General features: G+C 36.1%; 1 long non-coding RNA gene across 2 annotated transcripts in view; it reads right to left on the bottom strand.

The window, feature by feature from the left end:
* The window catches only part of LOC107195290, a 51,512-nt gene that overhangs the window by 23,198 nt on the left and 21,850 nt on the right, over positions 1–6,464 (bottom strand). The window lies entirely within an intron of this gene.

The following is a 6,464-nucleotide window of genomic DNA, read 5'->3' as shown; positions in this document are numbered from 1 at the left end:
ACATTTCTTAAAATACATTCTGGGTCAGTCGGTGTGAGAAAAAAGCCTAGAATGCTTTGCTGAGAGTTTTCAGCCATGATTTGAGGAGTCAAACCAAATGCATTTATGCTTTCATAAAGTTTATTAGTGAAACTGGAGTCCTGTTGTTTCATCGTAGGAATATTTAAGATATGAAGTAGTTTATTTTTATGGCGGAAATTTGCATCAACATATATTATCATCACTTTATCTTGGCATGTGCAAAATACCAAATCCTCACAATTATATGTGAGGGAAAAAGGAGTACATATCTGGCATGACAAGTGTGATTGTATTTTATCTCAGGATACATTTATTTACTTTTATTACATGATTTTTTGTTTGGTATTTATGTAATACTTATGGATGTTGTCAGTTTTTATGTAACATTTTGAAAATATGTCGATAACTTTTGTAGTGAATTGGGACTCAGTTACTAAATTTAATTTACATTGATAGCCAATTATAAGTTGCAAATGTGTTTTAACAGCACTTGGGTAATTCCTTCAGCTAAATTAGGCATTTCTGTTTGTAAACATTTTCATCATCTTTTTTGGATATCTTTTTCCATTTGATATGCATTGTTCTTCTTTTGTTATAAATGAATAAACAGATAAAATTGTTCTTGTTGGATGTCTTCTCTTTAGGGTTTAGAAATAAGCAAAGTGAGTATTTATTGTTCAAATGATGATGATTTCCATACCACATACCGATATTTACTTATACATAATAGTCTCCAGAATTGCACAGGTCCTGTTAGCTTACATGAGACTTAAAACTGTGTTAACAGAGATGTTGTGCACATATTCCGATGCCATTTCCAAACCCTTTACACATGTGTACATGTGACTTAAGCACTCCTCAGAATGGAAGAGCTCTTCCAGACTTGGTTCAAGCAGCTGTCTTTAAAACCATGGAGTTCATGTAAGAGCATATGGAATTTGTTTAATCCACAATGAACAAAAAAAAATCCTACTTGCAATGTGACTTCTTGGTAAGTGCCCACTTATGGACGGAGAGAACCTTTTTAGAATGGGATCAGGACCATAAGAGATGGGATCATGGTAAAAGAGATCCACAAGACACAGAGTGAATTGATGATCGGAAAGAGCCACAAACCAATACACTTTTTTCCTCAATGATCTGTATAATTTATGCACATTGAGATCTTGTTACTTAAAACGGCTTAGAAATTGTGTGTGGTAACCTGTTCTAGGCTTTTAGCTTCTTATTAAATCCGTGTTTGTTCCCTAAGCAAAGATTGTTAATTTAATACGTTTCATCAACCTTATACTTAATTGTATGTAAAATTTCCTCTTCCCAATAAAAATTTTATTTTTATATTTTATATTTTTTATTACTCTGTGCAATGTCATTTCAATGTAGTTAAAGAGCAAATCTGAATTTCTTGGTAGAAAGCAAACATGAACTTCACATCAGAACTTAATGTTTGATTGTCTTCACATGTGATGTCTACACCATGAAGGAAAAATGTATCCAACAATTTGACTCATTTTACCCCATTTTATTTTAATAACACTTTGTTGACTAAACTGGGTTTGATCACATACCTTATTCTTAAGACAATTTGGTTAGGGGCATCCCTGTGTAATGATACAGAGCATGGTTCATTGTTTCCTAACTACCAGTCTCCAGGCTATCCCTGCACCACCAATTCCTTCCCCAATCTTTCTAGTGGCTGTTAAGGCTGGGCAACTTTTTAAATCTTCCTCAGTGCTAGGATCAGAAGTCAGAAGTTTTGATTGTTTACAGATCCACAGTATAATTTGGGCTGAGAAATATTGGTAGCTCTTATGTAGAAAAGTAGTCTGTTGCAGATAAGCATGCATAACTACAAACCACTGTTGCCTCAAACCACTGTTGGCTCTTATTAGAGATCTATAGACTTAACAAATCCCTGCCCCGTTCACACTAATTCATCTGCCTCTCCAAGTCATCAAAATAAAATTCTCTAAGCTTGAAGCTACAACCACTTGCTAATATGTCTCATTGCCTTGTTCTTATTATAATTTGAAAGGTAATGATATTTGTAATAAGAATAGCCTCTTTTAAAAGTGTTGAAATGTTAGTATGTTTAGAATGTCAAACTGCTCTGTGCCTATTTGCAAATAAAAACTCTTTTCACTGCAAATAGACTGAAAACAGATTTAGTCCCAACTTTCAAGTAGCTGACTTCTCAAATTTAAACAGGAAAGAGCAATATTTCTCTAAGTGTTAGTTGGAAACCAAGACTTTTAGGTATTCTAATGATATGTGGTCAAAAAAGTTTGAGAAACACATGCTATGCCTCCACTTTGGAGAGTGTCAGTTATCATTGTTAAGGTTCTCAAAAGTCTCGTGGTGAAGAAACATTCTAAACTCTGTTTATCACAGTGCTCCAGGAATTTATTTAGCTTGAGAACCCCTTTTCATTCTACATAATGTCTACTGACATCTCATAGAATCCACTCTAGACAATAGTAATACAATTAGAGCTGGTGGCTTTGATTTTCAGCTGTTGACTTCACCTATGGTTTTCTATATTGGTCTCCTTAAATCTTTTACTAAGAGAAGGCGGTGGCCAAATGTTTTCTGCACTAAGTATCTGATGGTCTTAAAAGACTGAAGAACTGAAACTATAGTTGTAAATTGTTGCTGTTTACTAAATTGGATTTTTAATAAGAGTTGATATTGTACCTAAGAATTTAATTGGGCAAATGTGCTAAATTTTCACAGTGTAAACCAGCTGTCAGTATGATTATTCTTGAGCCAAAAGTATAAGCTATTTTTGAAAGTTGTAGTTTGGAACTGATTTAGAAAAGAAATTCTGGGGATTCTATGAGTTACAATATTTTAAAGTAGTATAATTTTAATGTGGGCAGGCAGGGTAATTCTGAAATTTTTCTGTTCTACATTTTGGAACATTCTGCTGAAGCACATCCTTTTTTAGCTTTCTGAATCATCTTTTTAGGGTTTCAGAAAAATTCCAAAGGCTTCACAATAAAATTAATACTGAAGTAAAACTAAAACTTAACTAAAATTAAATGTAAAAGTTACTTTTGATCAAGTAATTCTACTTGATGAAAAATTTCAAGATATTTACTCTTTATTTCTATGTTCTGCATCCTGATTTCCTGACCCAGCCTCACTTGTCTCCTTTCTGATAGTAAAACACACAAAAATCTTAGTAAACTTTTCACTAAGTGATGAATGCTTACAGGAAACCAGGGAAGATGGGGAGGGCTGTTTTCTACACCTTTATGTCTCTGGCTCCTTCTCTGAAACCACTTCAGGGAAATGTTTTATTTCTAAAAATAATGAACAGCATCTTACATGTATTCTTTTTAAAAGAAGATCTTTTAAAAACTAAGTGTTCGCTTGTATTCCCTGAGACACAGTTTGGGAAGGTTGATCACCCTTCCTGGAGAATGTTTTTATTATTATTATTATTATTATTTTTAAGCTGTACATAGTAACATAGGTCATAGGCAATGGAAAGGTGTGGGGCGACCAACCATCTCAGTTTGCTCAGTAATGAGAGGCAGGGGATCCAGGGACATCGGGTTCTTAGTGCTAAAACCAGGAAACTCTTGGGCAAACTAAGACAAGCTGGTCACTTTATTCAGTGAATAAAATGAGTGTAGAATCATCCACAGGGCTGGCTTACCCAGATTGCGCTATCCAGATGTAGAGTTTTACATTGCCATGCTTCATTCAAAAAGGCAGATTATAGCTGAATTTGTGTCAGGCCTATTAGAAAGCCATGGAGTAAGTTACAGGATGTGTGGGGACTGTAAGAGAACTGGAAATATGTTCATTATTAATACCAGGGGTGCTTTTATCACACAGCTTCAAATGTACTTGGAAGACTAAAAAGTGATCAAACCTGTAATTTTTAGTGATATTTTACTTCATAGACCAGGGAGAGAAGCCATTTTGTTAATACAGAGTCTTTGTTTTAAATTTTCTCGCTGTTTCCTCAACGATGGTAGCAGAATATTGGCCTAGAGTCTTTAGCACAACAAAGCTGGGATGCTTTGGCATAGATGTGTCCTAACTCTATATTTTATTAGGTGTCTCTGAGACACCAGCTATAGCGGTGTTTTTCAAATTTGGTCAATGCACCACTTTCAACAAAAGGACCCGGGTGTTTGTTAAAAAATATAGCCATTCCTCAGACCTATAGAATCAGAATCTCCCCGGCTAGAGCCTGAGAATCTGCATTTTAAACAAGCTCTCCAGGTGATTCTTAAGCATGCTTACCTTTGACACCATGTAAAGTTTGCAAGACTTATTTCAAATTTTATTTGTTGTATAACAACAAACAGTATAATTATAGTAAAGGGAATTTTCAGAGAAGAAAAAAACCTTTAATCCATCCAATAATTATTTTTATGATGTTCTTTCTAATTGTCTATATACACACAATTTTTACACAATTATAATCACAATTATAATGCCCAATTTTGCATATATACAAATTTGCATTTCCTCAATATTTTATCATGAGCTGCTTTACATATCCTATAGCTTCACAAATAGATCACCTTCATGTTTGCCTAATATTGCTTAAGGCAGATGTGCCATAATTAATCGTATGAAAGGATTAGGGTTGCAAAGTTTTCCTGATGGTTTCAATAATTTTTCCTAGTAAATTTCAATGATGAAATTTCAGAGTGAGTTCTCTTGCAGGCCAGAGGGAGTAGGTATCTCTAAGCAGCCATTATTCCAGTGACATAGTCGGTTTTGATGTCATTTTAAAGGTCATTTTAGATCTGAGCACCAATTGGCTAGGGCAGGCAGGCTCATTCTAGGGGGAACTTTGGGTCACAATCTGAAGGATGATGAATAGAGCATGGTGTCCCTTCCTGCTTTGTGACCTCCCTTGCCTTTTGCTACTCATTCTTCATATCTCAGCTTAGAGCTCTCCCAGTTGTCTCCCAATGGCTGGCTTCCTTTTCTTTCTAGTAATAGAACTCTATAGTTTTAGCTGTGCTCCACCTCTTGAAGCAAGGTGTGGCCAAGTACCTAAGTTCTGGACTATAAGCTGTCAATGGAAGCTTCATGTTCAACTTCCAGAAAATACTCTTCAAAAGAGAGATTGTGTCCTTTCCTCCTCTGTCCATCATACTGGCAGGAATATGCAACTGATGGCTAGAATCTGAGCAGCCACCTTGGCCTCAGGCTAAGGATGGTGGAAGAAACAGAGAGGAATCTAAAGCATAATATCAAGATGGATTGATTACTTTCCTTAATACTTTTATATGAGGAAAAAATTAATTTCTATCTGGTGTAATCCAGTATAATTTTGTGTTTTCTGTAACATGCACCTTCTAATTCATCCAGAATTTCCCCTCCAGACAGTTTTCTCTCACCCTCAAAGACTAGGTTAGTTGTTCCTGCTTTATATTTCCACAGCACCTTCATTTATATCTCCTGCTAGATTCTAAGCTCCTTGAGGGCCAGCTAAGGCAAATGCCCTAGAAACTAGAAAAATAAATATATGCTGACCAATAGAATAACAGACATAGTCCTGTATTCTCAGCCTCCGTGACTAATGGGATTCATGGGCTAGCTGACGAGCTGTGCTTCTCATATCTGATTGCCCATCAGAATTAGCAGGGAACTGTATGAAACATTCTGGACTTCCAGAATTCAAATATTTAAGGATGAGAGCTGAGAGTCTGTATCTTTTAAAGGCTCCCCAGGTGATTCTGAAGGCCACCAGGCAAGGATTCACAAAGTGTCATTTGGGAATTATGAGACAGCATCAGGATTTAATTCCCACCAACATCCCATTTTCTCTCTCTCTCTCTCTCTCTCTCTCTCTCTCTGTCTCTCTCTCTGTCTCTCTCTCTCTCTCTCTCTGTCTCTCTGTTTCTCTCTCCCCCCCCCTTCTCCACTTTAAGAGCCAGTAGTTCAATGCCTTTTAAAGCTCATGCTTAATACAATTATTAAACTCTCTTTAATTTTGAGAGTGGCTCGCAATACATAGATAAAGGGGTAGAGAGAGATTGAACAGGAGGGTTTTTATAGCAATAATAAATATAAGCACAGAAATGATTTCATTTTTTCAAAGCACTTATCACCATCTGTAATTATCTTGTTTCCTTGTTTCTCTTCACCAATCTCTGCTGCTTGAAGCTCTGAGTGAATATTGTCTTTCTTGCTTTGTGCATTATTCTTAACACCTACCGCTATATCTGCAATATATTATATGTTTAATAATATTTGTTGGATTAATAGAAGGTAGACTTTATTGAGCACCTACTATGTACCACTGTGTCTAGTATTTTACGTAATAAGCAGGGGTCCAGCAGGTCAACTTCTGACTCCCCTTGGCCTGAGAAGACAGTCCAGAATCACTCTACTTTTGAAAGTGTCTTACATGGCAGCAGGACCAAGCAGGTGACTTTATGGAGCTGGGAAGCTACTTGAGCACAGGA

This window comes from Pteropus alecto, unplaced genomic scaffold (assembly GCF_000325575.1).
Source record: "Pteropus alecto unplaced genomic scaffold, ASM32557v1 scaffold40, whole genome shotgun sequence".
In the NCBI taxonomy this organism is placed as follows: Eukaryota; Metazoa; Chordata; class Mammalia; order Chiroptera; family Pteropodidae; genus Pteropus; species Pteropus alecto.
This window is presented reverse-complemented; position numbering and strand designations above follow the sequence as displayed.